At 50.8% G+C, this 24645-nt stretch overlaps 2 pseudogenes; one reads left to right on the plus strand and one right to left on the minus strand.

Annotated features, from left to right (window-relative positions):
* Positions 1-24645, plus strand: part of LOC131586387 (zinc finger protein 850-like) — a 151863-nt pseudogene that overhangs the window by 73317 nt on the left and 53901 nt on the right.
* LOC131586386 (zinc finger protein 850-like) overlaps positions 1-24645 on the minus strand; it is a 166095-nt pseudogene that overhangs the window by 48539 nt on the left and 92911 nt on the right.

A 24645-nucleotide genomic window follows, 5' to 3' on the forward strand; every position in this document is an offset into this window, starting at 1 on the left:
TTTTTGGTCCATCTTGGGTGTAGCCCTGGCCAGGCTCTTGTACTGCCCAAGTTGTATCCTTTAAGGCCTTTTAATAAACTTTATTCTTAACTCTGTCCAGCTCCTGTTCTAGGTCAGCCTTCTGAAGGCATCAGGTGGAATGGGGTTGGAAGGGGACTGGGTGAAGTGGGATGCAAATCAGGATGGGTGAGATGGGCATTGGGTGAGGCAGGATGGGTGGGATGGAGTTTGGGAGGTGTGAAATGGGGGAAATAGGGATTGGGAAGGGGGTCTTGATGTCCAGCAGGGATGGGATGGGATGGGGTTGGGACTGGGGATGTGGGGTGGGGTCTGCAATGAGACAGCCAAAGTTTGGGGATGATGAAGGGAGGGGGAGCCCTGGGTGAGTTTTGTGTGAGGTGCCCCTGCCCAGGGAGGCAAAGATTTAGTTTCAAATGAACATTGTTAAATTGAGAGGCATGGGCAAGAGGGAATTCCATCCCTCTGCCTCAGAGGTTGGGCCCTGCAAGCCCAGGAAGAAACTCCACCCTGGACCCCTCGTGGGGAGGCAGCCCAGGGATTTCTGATTGGGTTTGGGCCCCTGGGGTTTCTCCCTTGCTGTGTTCCCAGTGGTCCCTGACCTTGAACTCCACCCTGGTTCTCAAACCCCATCTCCCTGCCTCTGTTTAGGGCTGTCTCTGCATCTGAGTTTGTTCCTGAGCTGAATAAATGTTTTCCTGAGCAGAATCCCATCTCGTTGGTGTCCCATGCCTGTTCCTGGTAACTGTGGTATCCCTGGACATGATCCTGCGGCCCCGGAACGCAAGACCCCGCAAAATTGAGATCCACCCCCCAGACATCCAATAATCCCAAAATTCCCTACTATTCACCCAAATCCCCCCAGATTCCCTTAATTTCCCTAAAAAGCCCTTTTTGTCCCACTCCACTGCCTCTGCAGACCGTGTCTTTGGGACACCTCCAGGAATTTGGAGGGGGTCTCTCCTCCCCTGCAACCCTGAAAAACCTGCTGCTTTTGGGAAAAAAATTCCCCCAAATCCCTTGGATTCAAGGGGGAGTTCCCCATTTTTGATGCATTTTTTGAGGGTTCCTGTCATGCTATTGGGAACGATGAGAAGCACGACAGACTCTCTTATGAGTTGAAAAGGAAAGCGAGTTTAATTACCTCAGATCATCTTTTATAGACCAATATGTGAAAGTACAGAAAGGTAAAACTCTTATTTGTTAGTAAACTAACATATCACCATCATCGGTCAGTGGGGTGCACCACCCCTCGACCTTCTCTTGCAAGAAAAAAAGAAACTGACAAACAGCACCTGCAAGGCTGTCTTCTATCTCTGAGGATTGTTTTAATTCCTCCTTTTGATTTCCCAGGACACTTTCTCAGGTGAAACTGAGAAAGATACGCAGCCTGATTTTCCACAGGCACTGTGCTCCCTGCTTTGCTCACAGCGGGTGTCACTGAGAGGAGAAAATGGAGGCTGTCACTGCTGTGGTGTCATGGAGAGGGGAACAAAGGGGCTGTGACTGCTGTGTTGTCAGAGAGAGAAGGAGATTAGGGCTCTCACTTCTGTGGTGTCACAGAGAAAAGGAAATTAGGAGCTCTCATTGCTGTGGTGTCACAACTTGGGGAACACTGGGGCTGTGATTGCTGTAGTGTCACAGAGAGAAGGAGATTTGGGCTGTCACTGCTGTGGTGTCACAGAGAGGGGAACACTGGGGCTGTCACTGCTGTGGTGTCACAGAGAGGGGAACTCTGGGGCTGTCACTGCTGTGGTGTCACAGAGAGGGGAACACTGGGGGCTGTCACTGCTGTGGTGTGTGATAGATTGACATTTAAGATAAAAAGAGAAACAGCTAAGGAAGTTAAGGTTGCTGGAGGCTGATGGGAGTTTTTTGTCCGGGACAATACCTGGTCATTTCTGAGAACTGACAGTAGTTTTGCCCATTGAAAAGTGATATCAACCTGTGAACACCACCCCATAAAACTTAAGCCCGGGAATTTCTCTTTCTCTTTGGTTTCTGGCTTTTGAAGAGGTAACAGGGCTCTGGTTCAGCCTCCCCCCCGCCCCCCCAGGCCAGACAAGGCTGTGGTGGGGAGCAGGGCTGGCCGGAGTTCTGCGGTTCCTGGCGGGGGATGGAGACTGTGAAGTGACAGGAGCCCCTTCCCAGAGGGGCTGAAGCCCTCGCAGGGCTCACTGAGCCTTGTGCAGCGGGGCTGCCAGGCCAGGCTGGTTCCTGGCTCGGCTGCAGTTTCTGACCCTGCTGGCTTTCACCAGAGACTGCCGAGGAAGGGGAGGGAAAGCTCTTGAGCTGAGGCGTGCTGAGACAGTGGCCACACTCCTCCAGAGCAGCTACCAAAAATCTTCCATGAGAAGCAGCTCCAGCCGCTGCCTCGGCAGAGATCAAGGCCTGGGCAAGAGTTTAACCCTTTCACTAGCCAGATGAGACTTGCAGATTAATCCTTTTTCCAGAGAGAGGGGAAGACAGAGGGATCAACACATAAAGAGACAGCATCAGCTATCAAAGCAAGCGAGGGAAGGAATTCAACCTCAGATGGGAAGAGAATAAGGAGATGCCTGAATAAGCTGAAATTTTCTTTTGTTCAAGCTATGGAGAGGGACAATCATGTCCTGAAAAAACTCCTTGAATTCATGAAACAGGATTTTGGGGGGATGGAGTATTTCAAAGTGTAGATGTGAGCAAAAGTAATTCATTGATGAAGCTGAGTAAAGGGTGAAGTCGTTGTAATCCTAGGAGATGCTGGAAGAGGAAAGGAGAAGTGAGAGTTGTTGAAGATTTGTGGCTCTTAACAGACAAAGCAAAAATTTCTGTTTCTAGAGATGGTCACAGAGACAAATGAAGAGAACTTTTGCCTTTGAAGATCTCATCCTTCAAATGACACCCCTTGAATCATGGCCCACAAACACAGCTCTGAGTGGTGTGAAATGGAAGGAAAGGACTGATGGCAGAGTTTTCGGGGCAACTGGCGTCAGAGCAATGGGAAGCCATGAGAAAATGGTTTTCATGTGAAAAATCCATAGATTGCCAAAAGAGAACTTCTTTTTCTCGACAAAAACTGGTGAAAAGACTATAGCAAAGTTACTACCGTCTTAACCACCAGGTATTTTTTTGTCCTCTATGTTGTCAGTTCCCAAAGATAGGAAGCACAGCGTGGTGGGGAAAAAGGGTTTCTGGAAGTTTTATTCTGGTTTCTTATCCTTGTAGTTTGGTTAATAAAATTACTCTATTCCTTTTAAGTTTTAAGCTTCTTTTGCCCTTCTCATAATCCACATCTCACAGGAAAAAATGACTAAGTTTTCCAGCGATTTTTAAACTAATGCTTTAAAACCACAACAGGTGTCAGAGAGAGGAGGAAATCTGGGCTGTCACTGCTGTGGTGTCAAAGAGAGGAGAACACTGGGGCTGTCAATGTTGTGGTGTCACAGAGAGTGGAACACAGGGGCTGTCTCTGCTGTGGTGTCACAGAGAGGAGAACACTGGGGCTGTCTCTGCTGTGGTGTCACAGAGAGGGGAACACTGGGGCTGTCACTGCTGTGGTATCACAGAGAGGGGAACACGGGGGCTGTCACTTGTGCTGGTGTGTGATCGACATTTAAGAAAAAATGAGAAACAGCTAAGGAAGTTAAGGTGGCTGGAGGCTGATGGGAGTTTTTTCTCCTAGCCAATACCTGGCCATGTCTGAGAACTGACAGTAGTTTTGACCATTGAAAAGTGACACCAACCTGTGAACACCACCCCATAAAACTTAAGCCTGGGAATTTCTCTTTCTCTTTGGTTTCTGGCTTTTGAAGAGGTAACAGGGCTCTGGTTCAGCCTCCTCCCCCCCAGGCCAGACAAGGCCACGGTGGGGAGCGGGGCTGGTTGGAGTTCTGCGATTCCTGGTGGGTGGGTGGAGACTGTGGAGTTGATAGTAAAAGGTTATAAAATTTTAGAAAATTCGGGGACTTAGAAAGAAAGTTCGGCTTGGCAAGCCCTGGGAAAAGTAGACCGTGGGAAATGTTAGGCCTTGTGCTTGCTATAGATCATGTCAAACTGCACCAGTGTAGTGAGTATATGATAAATAATACAATTGCTAGATGTGATTAGATATAATTATTGTTTAAAGAACATGAGGAACAATGTTAGGGGGCTGGGGGGGATCACGAGAAATCCATGCTTGGGTAAAAACAATGTTTACAATAGAACAATGTAAGTTTAATAATTAATACGTAAGTTATATGTAAGGATAGAGTATAAAAACATGTCCAACTCAAAACCAAGAAGGGTCAGATTTGGGTATGTGTACCCCTGACACCCAGAGCTCTTAATAAAGCACCTTTATATAATCATTCTGTGATTATGTGTGTTCCTGAACACTAACATTTTGGCGACCCCAGATAAGACCTTGTGAGTGCTGCTGAGCGAGCTCGCGACCCGATCACGCTCCAGCTGACACCGAGGGATTCTCAGCGACCCCATCAGCCGTGACCATCTCCGTGCTCACAACATCCCCAGGAGAGAAAGTGTCCTGGGTTGATTATGATGTTCAATTGCATCCCCATTCGTCCACCTAACCCAGACACAGGTTTTGTATTCTTAAAATTCCATCTGAGAGTAAAAGTGAGTGGAAAAGAAGCACCGAGTCTGTTATCAGAGGCTGTACTTGCTCCCCCCGCATTGGGAGTTTTGACTACAGCACAGGCAGACAACAAGACACAGATCGCCTTGGCTTTCCAACTAGCCAGAGCAGAGAGGTCTTCCTGGACTGTTTTCTTTCCCTTTTTCTGAAACGAATCGAACCTGCTTTGGACTGGGGACTCGGGGGAGCACCGGGAGCTTGCACCCGTGGACTACCGGGAGCCCAGCCTGGGCAGCGGCATTTTCCAGCGCCAGAGGGACTGATAACAGAGAGAACACCCACAGGAAGGAGACCCTCTGAAGTTTGTCATCTTTTCTGAACGGCGAGAGGTTTTGTAACTTGATATCATTCATTTATGTGCTGGGTAGTGCTGTACCTGTGAAATAAACAGGTTTTTTCCACTTCTCTCAGAGAAATCTCTTCTCGAACTAGTTGGGGGGTGGGAAAAAAGTGCCACGTGGGTTTGCTTCCCGGGGGGAGCCCCACTGGAGGTTTTCTCCTAAATTTGCCCTAAACCAGGACAAATACACTGGGCCTCTGGTGGTCCCGACACAACTGCCCCTGATACTGTGGGGCTCTGTTCATTCCTCCCCATGGAAAAGAACTGGTATTCTTGTCCAGGGACCATTTTTAATTTGGCCTCCCAAATTTCATATATCCAAGGATTGTTCCCTGAAAAAAGCTGCTGAGACAGAGAGGTCGGGTTGGCCCTGTCCTCTGGTGATGTTCTTACACTATGAGAAGATGGTTTTAATTCGGAAACACCTTGCAGAAATCTCAGAGATCTGCCAAAGAGGGGTCTGGAGGCCTCGGGCACATGACTATATAGGGACAAACGAGCTGTATAATCTGTGGGGTGGAGACTGAGGACAGTGGAGGAGAGCCATGAGATATTTAAAGAGTGGTTTCAGAGATGCTGGATCCTTCTGACATAGTGGGAAAGAGCCAGAGAAAGAAAAATGGATGGCAAGTGCAGCTGGAGAGCCTCAGTATGAACAGCAGGTGAAAGGAATTTGTCGCAGGGCTGTGGTGCAACACATCATGCAGAAGGAGTGTGGAGCAGCCCAAGGCTTTGTGTGGCCAGGGAGAGGCAGGCAGGACACAGAGCTGTCAGCAAAGGAAGGGGCCAGCGAGGTGGGGCAGCCGGGGATGACGACAGCCTGCAGGGACAGAGGTGCAGGGCATGGACACCACAGGGCAGCCGGGGCTGGAGAGGCCACAGGGATGGGCAGCAGCTGCAAGGCCCTGCCAGAGGCAACTTGTGCAGCCCTTTGGCCATGGCTGCTGGCCCTGGGCCTGAGGTCAGCAGGGGACAAGTGACCCTGGCAGCCCTGGGGCCTCATTGCCTCCTTGTCCCTGCTCAGCAGCCTGGCAGGGGCCGCCCCATGGTGCTGCCCTTGGCATTGCACATCCCCACATGCCAGTGCCCCGGGAAGAGCCCTGAGCAATGAGGGAGGGACAGCATCTGCCTTGCCAGGGGCTGGGGCTCAGCCCTTGGCCCTTGGCATTCCTGAAACACATCCAGCTTTGCTCAGCACCACAGACACCTTTCCCTTGCTTGTCCCCAGCTGCCATCAGGGCCTCCAGTCTTCTGCTCTGCCTGGAACCTGGGGACGCTTTCTCACTCGTGTCTCTCATTTCAACTGCAAAAAACTTCAGTGTTTCCATCTGACTTGGAGCTCTTGAGAAGTTTCTGGAGCACACTCTGAGGGACTGAGTGTGATGCAAAGAGCCCCAAAGGCCTGAGAGGGTGATGAAAGTGCTGGTGCTGTGTCTGTGCTGCTGAGCTGGGCTGGGCTCCTGGCCCAGAGGCAGCTCCTGGCAAGGGCAGCGCTGCAGAGAGACAGCTCTGGCCAGGAGCAGCTCCTGAGCACAGCCCAGCAGGGCTGGGGCCCTGCCAGGGCAGCTCAGGGACACGAGCAGGCCCAGACAGAGCTCCCAGGGGCTCAGCACTGGCAGGGGCTGGGGGATGTGCCAGAGGGGGCTGTGTCACAGCAGCACCTCTGTGGCTGTGTCCTGGAGCCCCAGAGCAGCTGTGATGTCAAAGGGGCTGTGTGACAGCTCCGAGTGGGTTGTGTGAGGTCACAGATGGGGCTGTGACATCACAGAGTTTGTTGTGTGAGGTCACTGAGCAGCTGCAGCATCATAGAGGGGATTCTGTGACATCAGAAAGCAGGGTGTGGCATCACAGTGGGGGCTGGGTGATATCACTTAGTGGGCTGTGACATCACAGAGAGGACTATGACATCAGAGGTTGAATGCATGACATCACAGAGTGGGTTGTGACATCACAGAGTTTCTGTATGACATCACAGAGCCACCACAGGGTGGGCTGTGACATCACTGAGTGGGCTGTGAGGTCACAGAGCAGACACCACAATCCCAGAGGGCAGTTCTGTGACATCAGACAGCAGATTGTGACATCACAGAGCAGCTGTGTGACAGCAGAGAGAAGAGTGTGTGATGTCAGAGAGAAGGCTGTGACATCAGAGAGTAGGTTCTGTTATCTCAGAGGGGCTGGGACATCACAGAATGGCTGTGGGACATCCCAAGTGCTGTGGGGCCTGGGACAGCAGGACAAGGACCCCCTGAGAGCGTCCCTGTGTCCCCCAGGGCCAGAGCCTGGGCCAGGGCTCCTTCACCCTGTCACCAACGAGGGCTTGAGAGCACTTAAAAAATCCCCAGCAAGGGAGCAGCAAAAACCAGATTTAATATTAAGCACCAGCAGCACAAAGTTCCTTGGCAAGAGTCACTCTGCTCCTGACTGGACACTTCAGGCACAGCAAGGAAACAAAGCAACAACAAAAACAAACAAAATCCAGGCAATCCAACCAGAAATGAACCCAGAACCGTCCATCCGTGTGTGTGTGTGTGTGTGTGTGTGTGTGTGTGTGTGTGTGTTTGAGCTTAACAGAGGTCAAACTTAACAGGACTTCACTTATACCTTCATTTATACCTCAAACATCACAATTTAGCAAAAGAACTTAACAGCACTTAAGCTGACTTATATGACTTCAGGATTTAACAGTGGAGTAACACTTAACAATATTCAGCTTAGTTTACTGTTGGAGTCAGAGGCACTGAGAGTGTGCCCTTATCTCTGATGCCTGGCTCTGACATCCAAGAAAACTCTGAATTTCATATAACACTGTGAAAACAACTGTTAAATAGAAAAACCAGGAGTGTAAGTGTGTAGATTAAAGAGATTTCTTATGTCACTGCATGAAAAAGTTAAAGTTTGGAGTTTAAACTAGTTCAGAAAATAGAGGACAAGATGGAGGATTCAGGGTGTTGTCTCTTGTCCTTCTTTCTTCTTCATCTTCTTCTTCTAGAGGTTTTTGGGTAGTAGTAGGTGATTGGATTGAGAATGCTGCAGTGCAGCACACAAGTGTTGGGTCATTGGGTCACTAAGAAAAAATATCTCCTTGGCATTTGTTAATTGGGTAAATGAACATATAAAAATCCTTGAAGAAGATCTTTGTTAGTCATTTTGCACCTTTCTATCTTAGTGCACATAGCTGCTTGTGGCTCCTTGTACCCTGTATACATGTAATGGAGATAAAAGAAGAATAAACAACCAAGTCCAAACAAGAGAAAACTGCCTCTATCTCATCAATCTTCAGTCCAAGGGGGAAAAAGAACCCAACCACAAGTGTCCCATCAGGACACCAGGGCCACACTGCACCACTGCAGATGGGAGCAAACCCTTGTGGACTGCGTGCCTTACAAATCTGGCAAAACCATGTCACACACATCCCTGAATTCAGACATTTAAAATATGTACATTTATCCACAGATACCTTTTCATCAGCAATATGGGCTATAAAACACACAAGAGAAAAGGGTCGGGATGCCATTGCACACTGGCAGTCAGCCTTTGCTGTTTTGAGCATCCCTCATAGCATCAAAACAACACACATCTCACAGAAAACAAAACATTTCCTACAGCCCTGGAGTGTAACACACCGCACTGGCGTTCCTCAAATAACAATAAAACAGGTCATTGTGGGAAGAGCACATGGCACTTTAACAGGAATTACTGAAAAACAAGAGGGAGGAATGTGTGGTGGGACCCCAGAAAGCAAAGTAGCTAAGGCTGTTCATGCAATAAATCATTCAGCAGTATCAGAAGATCCCCAAACCCAGGCTCGCTTGAACTCTGCAATTCTAACACAAGTGAAAGACTTAGCAATGTGAGCTCTAACAAAAATTACCAACTTGTCAGTGCCAACCCAAAGCTATTCAAGTAGAAGACAAAACCCCCATGAGCTATATATGCAGTGAAGCAAGGGGTCAATTAATGCTACAACTGGCACGAGATAATGCAAACCAAGACTGTAGAAAAATTATAGCTGCATTACCTCAAGAGAATCCATTTCTGGAGGAGATGATTACAGCATGTGCTAAGGTTGGGACTGGATCTCATCACATGGATATGCTAGCCAATTCTATTACAGCTGCTGTTAAACTCACACCCCATTGCTACAAGTGTGGACAACAAGGCCACGGGAAAATAAACTGTCCACACAAGCCCATTCCACAGGGGACAGCTCAGGGACAAAGAAGTGATAATGCAAGCTGCAACCGATGTGAAAGAGTTGAACATACAGCCAAAGACCACAAACAACACCCTCCTGACAGTACCTCTACGGATGTGATGGAGCAGATTAAAGAAGAGTAACCAGAACAACTTATTCAACGTGAAAATCAGACTCTTGAAAAGACAGTTCATTTAAAAACTGTTTGTTTACAAATTGTTTTTCTGCTAAGTTGGGTTTTTCTCACGGTTCTAAATGTTGAATGTTTTTGTTTCTTGTTTAAAGAGTTCAGGTATAATCTCAGTTCTAAATACTTTCTTGTTTTTTAATATTAAGTTGTAACTTTTAACTATAAGTAGTTAACCTGTGGTTTGTTAGCTTAAAGGATTGTGATCCTGTCTGCCAGCTCCTGGAAGGGAGTGTTGCAAACTCAATTTAGTACACAAAGCATATTGCTTGCTGAAGAGAATTAAGTGCGTCAAGTTAATTAGAAAACTTCATTCAAATTAAACCCATGCTGTCCCTGTTATCATGTCTGCAAAGGGCCCTTGCAGATAGGATAACAGAGAGTATTTTCTATTTTTTAATTTAACCAAAAAGGGTAAATAGTCACAGTATGGTCACAGTACAGCTGGTCAGGACTGGACAAGGTAAATCTAGACATAACACAAATCTAATTAAGCAGTAAATTCTTTTTAGCCATAGATTTTAGCACAAATTTAATTTAGTGAGCCTAATTCATGTCTGAACCACTGCACACTACTGGCCAGGATGCAGAGCAGGGAGGGAAGTATCAGCCAATGGCTGTCTAGCCTGGGAAATTTGAATTTGGTATTCAAGTGAGTTCTGAATAATAAACGAGGCTGTTTTGTCTGATGAGCACCTGGAGCATGAGTCGTGGATTTTGTCTCCTCACTCACGACCAGCATGTTACAGATACACCTTGGGCAGTACAAGAGCCTGGCCAGGGCTACACCCAAGATGGAGCAAAAGTGGTCATAAAAATGGACAAATCATCACGAGGTCCCATATTTTTACAAGTTTAGGTCCATCTGCATATTTGGGTTCATTGTCCAGTTACAGCTTCAGATGATGAAGTCCCATCCTTCTTGTTTTCTCTCTTCAGTCCACCCTTGTTTATACTTTTGGGCCTGAAACTTCTAACAACTGTCCTTGGTATCAAGCTAGAAAAGGAATTGTTTTGTCTACCTACTCTGTGAAGAGAGCTCACTAATACTTAATATGAACTTCAAAACTACAAACCTAGGCAGTGCAGAATATGAAAGATATGAAAGCCAAAACATGAGGCATCACACCCTGAGGGGCTGTGGAATTGAATAATTTTGGAGAGGGACTGAGAAGGATTCAGTGGCATTAAGTGGTTTTGAGGTGACAGATCGATCCCTCGCACCTCTTTGAGTGCCAAGAAATGGAGACAACTCCACCAAATAATCCCACAACCCTCAAATACTCACAAGTATCTCCAAGATTGCCTTGAAGCACTAGTAAAATGTGAGGTTTTAGATGCCTTTGATGAATTTGTTGATTTTTACCACCATTTGTGGTTTTAAAGGGATGAGGATGAATCCAAAGATAATTGAATCCAAAATAAAATGACCTCCAGCCCAGTGTGTTCCCAACACAGATCACTGGGAATGTGGGTCATCAGGGCTCTGCCCAACATGGGACCTCTGATGGAGGATGGAGCTGGAGCAGAACATGAAGCTCTTCCTGCACTTGAGGCACTCGCAGGGCTTCCCTTACCGGTGCCTCTGTTGGTGTCTGGTCAAGTGAGATCTCTGGGTGAAGCTCTTCCCACACTGGGGACACTCATAGGGCCTCTCCCCAGTGTGGATGCGCCGGTGGGTGATGAGGTGAGAGTTGTGCTTGAAGCCCTTCCTGCAGTCAGGGCAGTGGAAGGGTCTCTCATCCGTGTGCATCCGCTGGTGCTGGAGGAGACTGGAGCTGGTCTGAAACCTCTTTCCACACTCAGAACACTCGTAGGGCCTCTCCCCAGTGTGGATGCGCCGGTGCCTAACAAGGTGGGAGTTTCGCTTGAAGCCCTCCCCACAGTTGGGGCAGCGGAAGGGCCTCTCATCCGTGTGAATCCGCTGGTGCAGAAGGAGAGTGGAGCTGGTCTGAAACCTCTTCCCACACTCACCACACTCGTAGGGCCTCTCCCCAGTGTGGATGCGCTGGTGGTTGATGAGGGTGGAGTTGTGCTTGAAGCCCTCCCCACAGTCAGGACAGCGGAAGGGCCTCTCATCCGTGTGAATCCGCTGGTGCACGAGCAGATGGGAGCTCCTCTGAAACCTCTTCCCACACTCGGGACACTCATAGGGCCTCTCCCCAGTGTGGATGCGCCGGTGACGGATGAGGTTGGAGCTGCAATTGAAGCCCTTCCCACATTCCCCACACTTGTAGGGCCATTCCCCAGTGTGGATCATCTGGTGGCGGATCAGTTTGGTGCTCTGGCTGAAGCTCTTCCCACACTCCAAGCACTTGTAGGGCTTCTCCCCATCCTGAAGCTGCTCATGGACCACCAGCTCAGAGCCTTGGCTGGATCTCCGGCCGCCTTCCCGGCACAGGGTGGGTCCTTCCTCCTCAGAGCACCCTGGGATGGGTTTGAAGCCCCTCCTCCTGCGGGATCTCTGAAGCTTTTCCTCCCCGCTGGATTCCTGCACTGTGGAGCTGCTCAAAACAGCCTCTCCCATGAGGTTCTGCCGTGGGGATTTGTCCTCCCTGGTCTCCATCCTCAGCTCCTTGTCTGGGGGAGGAAGGACAAGGAGAGGATGGGATTTGCCTCCGTGCCAGAGGGAAGGGGAAGGAGATCCCCCCAGTGCGTCCCCGGCAGGACGGCGTCGGCAGCGGGGTTGTCCTGCAGCCGGGGGCCATGCTGGGCTGGGAGATGGAGCAGGAGAGAGGGGGAAAGGGGCACTGACTTCCTCCTCACCTGCCTGGGTGTCCTGGAGCATCTTCCTCTTCCTCACAGCCTCCTTCTCCATCTGGACAAGGTCTGGGAATGGGAAATCCTGGTTTGGAGAGAAATACAATTCATGAGCACATTGGATTAGGGGGTTCCTCCTGCCCAAGTCCATCTCTAGAAATTCCAAGCTATCCATAAAAACCTCCCAAACACCAAGATTCAGCCCTGAAAATGCCTCCCAGGAGTTCCCCATCTCTGGTCTCTCCCCTTTGGTGTTCAGGGGTTCCCCCCTGTCCCAGCTGCTGGGGGTCACGCTTGTATTGGTGTTCCCCTGTCTGCTCAGTCCCTGTCCTCCCCAGGCTGCTGGGAGTGCCAGGAATCTGAAAAGTTCCCCTCATTTCCATCTCCCCACTCAGGGATGCTGGGAGCCCCCAGTGTCGCCCCAAGGGGCATTTTCCGCTCAGCTTTGCAGTCGTTAATTCTTAAATATCCCCCCAAAAAAACCCAACCCAGGGACCCCCCAGGATATCTGGGCTGAGCTCCCCCTCTCGGGGCACCTGTGGGATGGGGGGTGATGATCCCACAGGTGGGGGACTGTGAATTCAGGGAGTTCTTGACCTCTTGGTTCCTTCTCCTTTCCCTGATTCTCCTTTGTCCCTCCTCTTCCTGTTGAAGTGCATTTAAAAAATTATGGTCTGTCCCAAGGGAAGAACTCACCCTTGGTGTTGTATAAGGTTAGTCCCTACCTAATTTCCCTTTTCTTTTCCCTACCCCATTGGCTGTAACCCCCCTGTATCCCCTGGCCACCCCCTCCCCCAAGTTTAAGAGAGCACCCGAGGAATCTCAGCCTCTTTCTTGCCCCGGGCGATCCACATACAATGAACCCAGGACCACGTCTCGTAAGTCTGAGCCTTCTTTGTCTAAAATACCTTAGGTCCATGTTGGATATATTTTGAGACCCCTTCCCGCCCGTGTTCTGTGAAGGGCGGACACATCCCCATGGGGGACAAGAATGAAGGGGTTTGTGGAGTATTTACAACATCTTCCTCCCTCTCCTCCCCTTCCATCCCTCCTCCTTCTCCTCCCTAACTCCACCTCCTTCTCCTACTTCCATTCCTTCTCACTCTCCTTCTTCATCCCTCCTCTTCCATCCCTCCTCCTCCTCCCCCAGGAGCAGTGACACCCTCGGTGCCCCGTTCCCAAACCCCTCACAGCCCACGGCAGGAGCGGGGATGGAGCCGGGACAGGTCGGGATGGGCAGCGCGGGGCTCTCCGCTGCTCCCACCCGCTGGGGACGGGGGGAACCCGGCCCGGGGAAAAGGAGAGGGAAACTGGGAAAATTGGGGGCTGCAGATCCAACCTGGGGCTGGCTGGGGACCCTGGCTGGGGACTGCCAGCCCTTGGGGCTCCTCTGGGGAGATGCGGGAGGGGGGAACACAGAGAGGGCTGGGGGATCCCAGGAGTGGCAGCACTGGCAGGGACTGGTTTGTACTGGGATCATCCTGGCAGTGGCTGAGATTGCACTGGCTGTGTACTGACATCATACTGGGATCATACTGGGAGCAGCTGGGCCCATGCCAGGAGAGACTGCGATCACACTGAGGGAAACTGGGATCATACTGGGATCATACTGGGATGATACTGGCAGTGGGTAGGAGCCTCCAGGGGGCAACTGAAACCAGGTTGGGGGCAAATGTGATATACTGGGAGTGAATGGGATCATGCTGACGCTGACTGGGAGTGGCTGAGAGCAAATGGGATCATGCTGGAAGGAATTGGGAAGAACTGGGAATATGCCCTGCGCTCCCCAGAACCCCGGGATCGCCCCCCATAGGTCCCATAAGTCTCCCCCAAACCCTCCAGGATCCCCGAGTGCCCCCTCTGCGCCCGTTTGAGGCCCCCCAAAGCGTCCCTGGATCCCTGGATGCTCCCGACCCCACAAATTCCCGTTCCAGCCACTCCTGGGAATTCATCTCCCATCATCCCACAACACAGTTCTGCGCCCAAACCTCCTGCCGTGCCCCCTGCCCTAAAGAGCCCGGTTACAGCTCCCCAGGTTCCCCCCAAGTGCTCCCGAGCCGTATACATTCGCCCCCAGCACCTGCAGCCACGGCTCGGACGCAAAAGTTTTCTCCAAGCGCTTCCCCACACCGCCGAACGCGCCTTCCGAGCCACTTCCGGGACTACAGCTCCCATCATGCTCCGCGGCGCCCATAGAGCGCTATTCCAGCCGGGACTCCATCTCCCGTCATGCCCCGCGCCTCACCGGAACCCATTGGAGCTGCGCCTACAACTCCCGTGATGCTCCGCGGCTCCATTAAACCGTATTATACCGGCGCCTACAACTCCCATCATCCCCCGCGCCCCATAGATTCCCTGTTACAGCTCCCCAAGTGCCCGCCCGGACCCCGAAGGGCCCCCAGATTCCCCTCCCTGACCTCCAAGCGCCCCCCTGGACCCCCAAGTGCTCCCCCGGACCCCGAATTGTCCCACAGAATCCCTAAGTGCCCCTCCAAGTGCCCACCCGGCTCCCCCAAGTGTCCTCCAGACCCCCAAGTTCTCTCTAAATTCCCTCCCCAGACCCAAAACTGCCCCAAATGTTCCCCAGAAAAGTCCCCATGGATCCCAAAGTGGTCCCTTGTATCCTGTCTGAGAAAATTATTAAAATATATGATCAAAGGACTAAAAATAGGTGTAATTAGGATAAAGAGGGAGAAATAGTGATCAATTAATGAAGGGAATTGTAGTACTTTGAACCAAGGACCGATAATGTTTTTAGTTGCTAAAATTGTATCAATTCTTTCATATAAATATAAAAATTAGGTTATAAAAATGCAGAATAATATTATTGTAAAAATTAAATTTTTATTTTAATTAATTTATTAGATATTAATTATAAAGAAAAATTTATAAATGTTCTCAAAGCTTTGGGATGTCAGTCCCAGGTGGGCGATGTCAGACATGCTGAGGCTCGGGGTGAGGAGCAGGTTGTCCAAACAGGGGTAGCCCACAAGGGGCTCATTCTTCTCTGTGACCAGATGTCCTCAGGAGACATTCAGCATCAGGATTGTAAAGAGTAAATCGTGACCTCCTGATCAGTACACAAAGATGTTTTACAGTTTGAACAGTAGAATGTTGTCACCGTAAGGGGCCTTCTTTGTTAATATACCTCATGTTGTGTCATGTTTGTTAAATACCAGTCTTGTTGTAACAGCCTTCTTTGTTAAAGTATTGTTATAAATGAAATTAGAAATTTGACAACTAGGTCCCTTTGGTTAATGTTTAATTAAAAATGAATACAATTTACTAAATTGAATAGTAATGTGGTATAAAAGAATATAGTTTAGTAAAATAATACAGTTTAATAAAAAATTAAAATTTTTATATATAATCTGCTAGTAATTAAGTATGATTAAAGCATAAGCAAAACCAACCAGGGTACGGAGGCTTCCCACGCTGCCTCACATAGAAAACAAAGCACTTCAAGCTAAACTTACATACTGTATGCTTCTACATATTCATTAATGTTTCTTGTAAGTTTCCTCCTATTTCCGATTTTTCTGACTTTACGTCACTTTTCTTCACAGCGCATGCCTCACTTGTTGTTAGGGGGTCTTCAGTCTTCTTCTGGTGGTATTTTGGCAAAGGCTTCTCCTCTTCCACATTATCCTTTGGATAACCTTACAGGTCTGTGTGTGTGTACTAAGCCTTGTGTTATGTTAGTCTACTAATTAGCCTTATGTTTACTAAGCTTTAGGCCCAATGCCTAAATTTGTTCTAATTTTGGTCCATCTCAGGGCCATTTTGGTGTTAAGACACCATTTATCTTCTAAACTACATCCTGTACTTTAATTTTGACATGTAACATCTGCAAAGGGGTACATCTGGTTTGTAACACTGATTCTTGGTTGTTTCTAATAATAACTTTAATAACAGTTAAAATTTAGTTAGCACAAAACAATTCCATTTATAACAACTGCAAATACCCCTTATATCTTTTTTAATTTGTTTCCATGCTAACGGGCTTGCTTTCTTCCTTGCTATGGATAAACTTGTATTTTCTCAATTTCTTCTTTTGCTAACTCAATTGTTTGGCCTGCAGCCCAGTTGCTAAACCCATCCACATTCACCACTTAGTCTTCAGAGGGAAACTTGGAGCACAGTGAGAATCTCCCAGTGTGCCAGAGGGTCCCTGTGTGCCAGCTGCAGCTGGGGCCTCAGCCATCTCCTCTCTCAACAGGTTCCCCTCTGCAGCTTCACAGGAAAGGCCAAACACCTCCCTCAGGGACACCTGCACCACACATTTCACATCTCCATGCCCATACGTGATGTCCCTGTCACAGCTGCATTACCAGCTTGCTGCTGTGCAGATGCTGCCACCACCCAAAGCAAGGCCCTGTGTCCCTGAAGGGACCCGCCCTGCTCTGTGGCCTGGACTGAAGGTGGGTCCCTCCTGCCAGGGCAGGGCCCAGCACAGCTCTTCTGTTCCAATAAAGAGATGGAGCTGTCACCCCAGTGTCTGCCTGGTACCACCAGCAAAGCCCACACAGCACCAGCCCTGGCTGAGCTCCATGTCCAGGAGCAGGCAGGGCTGACCATGGTGTGGGCAGGCAGGAGCCAGGCAGGGGCTGCTGTGACCAGCGGCGGGGCACTGAGGGGCTGGGGGAGTCTGTGTTGAGCATCCCTGGGATGAGGGCACATTTCCTTCAGTGGCATCACCTGGGCCTGGACCTCCTCCAGTGCCATGCCCAGGAAAAGAGGCAACCATCAAGAGCATCTCCTGGGACACCGCCTGAGCAGCAACGTCAGCAGGCAAAACCAAGGTTTTGTTTAGCAATGACCCTTTGATGAAGTCAAAGATTTACAATCAGTCCAGTACAGATTGGAGTACAGATGGGAGTGCACTTGGGGCAGACACCTAAGGCCATGAGGTCACAGCAGCCTGTGGGGTGACAGCAGGCTGAGGTGACAGCAGGCTCTGAGGTCACAGAGGTCCCAGAGCCCCGTGGTTGCACAGCACCACAAGGACCGAGCAGTCAGTCCTTGACCACGACTGTTGTGGCAGCAGCGGCGGCGGCAGCAGCGGTGCTGACATTGGGACAGCGGTGTCAGGACAGTGGTGGCAGCAAGAGCTGCAGGACTGGCAGTGGGCAAGGCACCATGGCCTTTGCTCTGCGCCTCCTCCTCCTGCTCCTCCTGGCAGTGGCCCTGCCTGACAGGGCTGCCCAGGCTGCTCCGTGGCGAGCAGGGCGAGCAGGTGAGCCGGCGGCCTCGGTCCCCTTTCCCGGGACAGCGCTCCCTTCTCCCTGGGAAGTGTTGGGGATGGTTTTCCCCAGGGCTTAAGGGAGGGTTTCTGCTGTGGGAGGGAGAGAGGCCTCAGGGGCCCTGGGCTGGTCCTGCTGCCCATCCAGGGATGTTGCACGGGGCCTGCAAAGAGGGTGGAGAGTGTCCAGAGCCAGCCCAGAGCTCTCCAGGCCCCTCTGCAGCTTTGGCCATGTCCATTGACATCTGGCTCCCAAGGCCTTACCCAATCACCTTGCAGTGCCCAGTTCCCTAAGGCAGAAGGGGGTCCCAGCACACCATGGAATGATTCTGATCTGTGCTCCCTTCCAGATGAGGGTGGTAGGAAGGCTTCTCAGGCAGCTTGGCTTCATGATGATTTTCTGCCTCTGGAGCCCCATGCAGGTATGTTCTCACTGTCCCAACAAGGAATAATCATTGACAACCTGGCAGGAACCAGGTGACAGAAGCTTCTGTGGCTGTTGAGTTACAGGTGTGTCTGCAGCGAGGACGTTTCAAGCTCCTTTGCTGGTTGCTGCACACAAGCCCAGCTCCCATCACAGGGGTGAGTTGTGTGTCCCTGCTGATCCCACAGGCTGAGCCCTGGTTCTGTGGGATCCATTCATCTGAAATGGAAATACTTTCTGTTAAGGTTCTCCTAGACGGAGGAACAAACCTACAGAAGACAAGATGCTGAGTGAACTGGAGAGACGCCATGGTGGGTCCATGTCCCTCAGCCTTCTCCTGACACTCAGCAGCCGGGGGCTTTCTCTGCACATCTGGACACGCCGTGCCCAGCATGGCAGGAAGGGATCCATGTCAGCTTTGCTGCCCCACTGCTGCTTTCATGCCCTGCAGGGCTGTTTCCCAGCCTGGCCTGGCTGCAGCTTCTCCCCAGCCTCTGCAGGAAGGCATTTGGCATCAGCTGACAGGGAGCCCAAACTGCAGCACAGGCCATGCACACCCTGAGATCCCCTGCAATTTCCCAGTCTTGGGGCAGATGTGGAATGGCAGCTCTTTGGAGGAGGGAGGGCCCTGGCCTGGCTCCAAAGTTTTGATGGCTTCCTCAACCTTATCCATGACTTTGACAAGTATTGCCTCTTGAACATGCCACCTTCCTGTTGGGGAACAGCCCCACCTGATCCAGCTGTGGCTCTTCCTTTCTCCAGAGATGAACACAAAGGCTGTGCTGAAGGCAGCGTTTCCCGGAGGAAGCAGTGGCTCATGGGCAGCCTCTGCTGCAGGAAGGGAGGCCATGCCAGGCACAGTCACAGTTCCAGGAGGTAATTGCTGTGCCTCTGGGCCTGAGCCCTGCTGAGGCTTGAGCTGCCATCTCTGCTGCTTGGCAGCGTGAGCACAGTGCAGAGGAATTATCCTGAGCAGGCTCAGGCCACTTGGCTACTGAGCAGTCCTGCTGGGATCCCTCCATGGGAGACACATCCCAAAACGGGGCAGCTGCTGCAAGGGGTGCCCATGGTGGGGAAAGGGTTGAGGGGGAGGGTAAAGCTCCAGTGTGCCCTGACAGGGCCTGGCTCTGTCCCCTTGGGCTGGGGGAGCTGTCCCAGCTGAAGGAGAGAGGGCAGGAGGGAGGTTCCGTTACCTGTGGCACTGAATGCTGCGGTTTGGTCCAAGGCCTTGGGGTTTCCTCTGTGGGAGGGAGAGCCCCTGGGCCCTGGGCTGGTCCCACTGCCCCACCAGGGATGTTGCACAGGGGCTGCAAAGAGGGTGTTGAGAGTGACCAAAGCCAGCCCAGAGCTCCCCAAGCCCCTCTGCAGCTTTGGCCATGTCTATTGACATCTGTCTCCCAAGGCCTTACACAAACCCTTTGCAGTGCCCAGTTCCCTAAAGCAGAAGGGGATCCCAGCACAACATGGAATGGTTCTGATCTGTGCTCCTTTGTAGACAAGCGTGGTAGGAAGATTTTTCCAGCAGCTTGGCTTCATGAAGATTTTCTGCCTCTGGAGCCCCATGCAGGTATGTTCTCACTGTCCCAACAAGGAATAATCATTGACAACCTGGCAGGAACCAGGTGACAGAAGCTTCTGTGGCTGTTGAGTTACAGGTGTGTCTGCAGCAAGGACATTTCAAGCTCCTTTGCTGGTTGCTGCACACAAGCCCAGCTCCCATCACAGGGGTGAGTGGTGTGTCCCTGCTGATCCCACAGGCTGAGCCCTGGTTCTGTGGGATCCATTCATCTGAAATGGAAATACTTTCTGTTAAGGTTCTCTTAAAGGGAGGAACAAACCTACAGAAGACAAGATGCTCAGTGATCTGGAGAGACGCCATGGTGGGTCCATGTCCCTCAGCCTTCTCCTGAGACTCAGCAGCCGGGGGCTTTCCCTGCACATCTGGACACGCCATGGCTGGCACAGCAGGAAGGGATCCATGTCAGCCTCACTGCCCCACTGCTGCTTTCATGGCCTGCAGGGCTGTTTCCCAGCCTGGCCTGGCTGCAGCTTCTCCCCAGCCTCTGCAGGAAGGCATTTGGCATCAGCTGACAGGGGGCCCAAACTGCAGCTCAGGCCATGCACACCCAGAGCTCCATTGCAATTTCCCAGTCTCTGGAAATTTGTTTGGAGGAGGGAGGGCCCTGGCCAGCCCCAATAACCTGGCCTTTCTCCTGATCCTTATCCATGACTTTGACAAATATTGCCTCTTGAACATGCCACCTCCCCAATGGGGAATGGTTCTGTCTGATCCAGCTGTGGCTCTTCCTTTCTCCAGATATGAACCCAAAGGCTGTGCTGAAGGCAGCGTTTCCCGGAGGAAGCAGTGGCTCATGGGCAGCCTCTGCTGCAGGAAGGGAGGCCATGCCAGGCACAGTCCCAGGAGGTAATTGCTGTGCCTCTGGGCCTGAGCCCTGCTGAGGCTTGAGCTGTACATCTCTGCTGCTTGGCAGTGCCTGCCTTTCAGGGATTTTGCACAGAGCATGGAAAAGGTGTTGAGAATGTCCAGAGCCAGTCCAGAGCTTTCCTCAGGCCCCTCTGCAGCTTTGGCCATGTCCATTGACATCTGGCTCCCACGGCCTTACCTGACCCCCTTGCAGTGCCCAGTTCCCTAAGGCAGAAAGGGATCCCAGCACACCATGGAATGGTTCTGATCTGTGCTCTCTTCTAGACTGGGATCGTGGCATGGAGCATCTGCAAGTGCTGGTAAATGGCGGTTTGAAGACCTTGCCAGATGCTGGAGGCAAGTTCTCAATGTCCCTTTCTGCACAGAATAATCAGTGTCAAGGTGGCAAGAGCTCACTCATGTGCCATTTCCCTTGAGAGTCTGAAGGTTGATGGATTCTGGAAACCTTGCCCTGCTCCCTTCTGGAGCCCTGAGTAATTCCACAGTATCGCTGTCAGTGGGAGGAAGGAGCATTTAGCTGTCAGTCTTCTTCCCGTGTGCAATGCCAATGTTCATTGTTCATGAAGAAGTTCAATGTGCTCTGTGAAGCCACGGAGAAGAGCAGAGAGGAAGGGGCCGGGCCCTGGGCTGTGCCCTGGGGCTGTGCCTTGTGTGGCTCCTTTCTGGCCCCAGGGAACCTGAGATGCTCCAGCTGCCAAGCCCTGGTCCTGCCTGGGGCTCAGTTCAGAGCTGCTGGCAGCTCCAGGGAGTCCTTTCTCTCCTGACTGCCATGCAAGGGGCTCCTTCCATCCCATTGTGGGGCCACTGCAGGCACGTGGTCCCCCTGCTCCTGCTCCTGAGTGGAAGGCAGAGATAAGGGAGTGCCTTGGAGGGCAGCAGTCACTCAGGTGCACTCACTGTCACTCCAGCCTGAAGAAGAATCTTCAGCAGTGTCACGGGAGCTGTTCTGTTCTGCCTTTCTTTGCAGATGAACCTGCTGATGAAGATGATCTGGATTCCCTGTCCATATCAGTTACTGAGCCTGATAATGAGGAAGATTCTGAGGGTAGGTGAAGGCCTTTCCCCCTGGGAGAGCTGCCAGCTCAGAGCCCAAGGCTCGGCCAGGGCGGCATCACTGCAGGTGCCAGGACAGAGCTGTGCACGTGTGTGCCCTCGCTCTGTGTGATCCTGTCACTGCTCCTGTGGCTCAGTGCTGCCTGTGCAGCAGTGATGAGAGAAGCTTCTGTGGCTGTTGAATTACAGGTGTGTCTGCAGCAAGGACTTTCCCAGCTCCTGAGCTAAATTCTGCAAGCAAGCCCAGCTCCCATCACTGGGGTGTGTGGTGCATCCCTGCTGACCCCACAGGCTGAGCACTGGTTCTGTGGGATCCATTCCTGGGAAATGGAAATACTTTATATTATAGTCCCCTGAGAAAGAAGAACAAACCTATAGGAGATAGTAATGTAGCAATGGGGGAACTCAAATATCTGGACATAATCCTGAATGATCTGGAGGGACGCCGTGGTGGGTCCATGTCCCTCAGCCTTCTCCTGAGACTCAGCAGCCGGGGGATTTCTCTGCACATCTGGACACACTGTGCCCAGGACAGCGGGAAGGGATCCATGTCAGCCTCGCTGTCCCGCTGCTGCTTTCATGCCCTGCAGGGCTGTTTCCCAGCCTGGCCTGGCTTCTCTCCCCAGCCTCTGCAGGAAGGCATTTGGCATCAGCTGACAGAGAGCCCAAACTGCAGCACGGGACGTGAACACCCTGAGATGCCCTGAAATTTTCCAGTCTCGGGGTAGATCAGGTGTAGGGGCTATTTAGAAGAGGGAGGGCCCTGGAGCATTTCCAAAACCCTGGGCATTTTCCTGACCCTTATCCATGTCTTTGACAAGTATTGCCTGGAGAAGACCAGCACAGCACAGAGAAATTGTGCCATTCAAGCTCAGGGGGTTGAGCAGCCTTGTGCCAAGGGGTGGCAAGGTGCCTGCAGGCCCCAGATCTGGGGGAAACAGAGAACGTCCTGGCTGTATCCAGCGTGCTGCCAGCTCAGCAGTGGAGCACAGCACAGGCTCACGCTGCCCATTGCTCCCACAGATGCAGCCGGCACCACAACACATGCTCAGAATATCTGGGAAAGCATGAGAAGAGTTTTCTACCAGGGAACACATGGTTTGATTAAATTAATGGCCATTGTGGCTGGTGGAGCACTTTTCCTGATGATGTGCTGTGCCGGAATCTGGTATTGGTGGAAGAGAAAACGGTGAGTGTTTTGTGATCTCGGCCTCAATCAGTTTCTTGAAAGGCTGCTCATAGTCAGGAGACATTCCCAGTGAGGCTGCTGTGGACTTGTGGTTTAAGTTCTTGGTTGCCCAAATAACTCTGCCGAGAGTTCTGCAGCTGCCCAGGCCTTTCATTGGCCTCTTAATTGCTGGGCCTTGTCCTGGGGAGCCCGCTGGGGCTGCAGCCAGTGCTGGCTGCCACTGAGGCTGCCTGGCCAAGAGCAGCCCCAGGAGCAGCGGGCAGAGGCAAAGCAAGGTGGGCAGGAGAAAGAGCGGGGACGAGATTGCTCTTGAAAAGCAGACACGCTCTGGGGCCCCACTCCTGGCCAGGGACCCTGCCCAGAGCCATCCCCTGCTCTCCAGGGCCTTGAGGGGCAGCTGTCCAGCTGGGCCAAGCTGTGCCAGCAGCTCCAGCCGTGCTGGGGAGCCTTGGCAGCTCTGGGCCCTGCTGTGCAGGAGGGTCCCTGTGTGCCAGCGGCAGCTGGGGGCCTCAGCCACCTCCTCTCTCCACAGGAGCGCCTCTGCAGCTTCAGAAGACTGGCCAAAGGCTTCAATCAGGGAGAACTACACCTGTCTTCCTCCATCTCCAAGCCAGTGTTCATTGTCCCCGCCTGTCATGTGGTTACTTTACCTTTAAGAAAGTTAAAGTTGCTGGAGACTGCCTGGAGTCTTTTCTCCTGACCAATTATCGGTCATTGCTGAGAATTGACAGCAGTTTTGGCCATTGAAAAGCGGGATCAACTTGTGAACCCCACCTTAAAGTGTAAAACCAGAGCTCTCTTGTTCTCTTTGTTTCTTGGCTGTGAAAGGTAGCAGACCTCCGGGCTGGCCTCCGGTTCCCTGCCCAGGCCATGCGGCCGGGGGGGGGCCGGGCTGGGCCTGCCGTTCTCCCGGCCGGGAGATGGGGCCTTCTGGGGCTTGCCCCGAGCCAAGCCGGGCCAGGCCGGTTCCTGGCTTGACTGCAGGTTTTGCTGTGATGGAATTCACCAGAAACTGCCGAGTAAAGAAGGAGAAGAGCTCTGGGCCTGCAGCAAGTAGAGACGGTGACCGCACTCTCCAGAGCAGCTATGAGGAACTTTCCATCGCAGACAGCTCCAGCTCCTGTTCAGCAGAGATCACTGAACCATCTACAAAAGCTTGAGCAGGATTTTAACTCTTTCTTACCCAGATGAGACTTGCGGATTAATCTTTTCATCCAGAGAGAGAAAAGGAGAGTGATCAACATGAAAAGAGACTTTATAAACTACTAGTGGCAAGAAAGAAAAGAGACTTCAAGAAAGGTAGAGAATTAAGAAGATGCTTTAATTAAGCTGAAATATCTTTCTGTTAAAACTATGGAGATGGACAATGAAGTCCTGAAAAAAACCCCTTTAATTCATAATAGAGTATGGAGAAGAATAAGGTGTTCAAAGTGTAAATTTGAGTAAAAGGTGAAGTAATTGTGGTATAGTGAAGTGCTGAGAGATTTGAAGCCTTGAGAGGCAATGAGAAAACTGTTTCTTAGTGAAGCTCACAGAAGCAGATGAAGAATACTTTTTTTGCCTTTGACTAACTTATCCTTAAAAATGCTATCTTCAAACTCATGACCCATAACACATTTCAGAGTGATGTGGAATGGGAGGGGTGGGCTTTAATAACAGTAGATCTGAGCAGCTGATATCAGAAAAACGAGAAACTATAACAAAAATAGTTTTCTTGTGACAAACTCCATAAATTAACAGAAAGGAACTTCTGTTTCTCTACAGAAACTGAGGAAAAGACTATAAGAAAATTAGAACTGTTTAAACCATAAAAATTATAAAGTTTTTGTCTCTGTTGTCATGTAAACGAAAGAATAGTGACCAGTGAGAAATGAAAAAGTTTTTCTAAAAGTTTATTCTGGTGTTCTTATTCTTGTAGTTTGTCAATAAACTTTTCTTTATTCCTTTTAAGTTTTATACCTGGTTTGCTCTTATTTTAATCCATATCTCACAGCAAGAAATAAATAATTCTTTTTTTTCCCCTTTTTGTTAATTACTAGTTCAAAACCACGACAAAGTTTCATCCATATCCCACAAAATTCCAGAAAAATACCACAAAATTCCACTAACATCCCAACAAACTCCCTAAATCTTCTCCAAACCCTACCAAATTCCAGAAACATCCCAC

The sequence above is a fragment of the Poecile atricapillus genome, chromosome 19 (genome assembly GCF_030490865.1).
Source record: "Poecile atricapillus isolate bPoeAtr1 chromosome 19, bPoeAtr1.hap1, whole genome shotgun sequence".
NCBI classification, from domain to species: Eukaryota; Metazoa; Chordata; class Aves; order Passeriformes; family Paridae; genus Poecile; species Poecile atricapillus.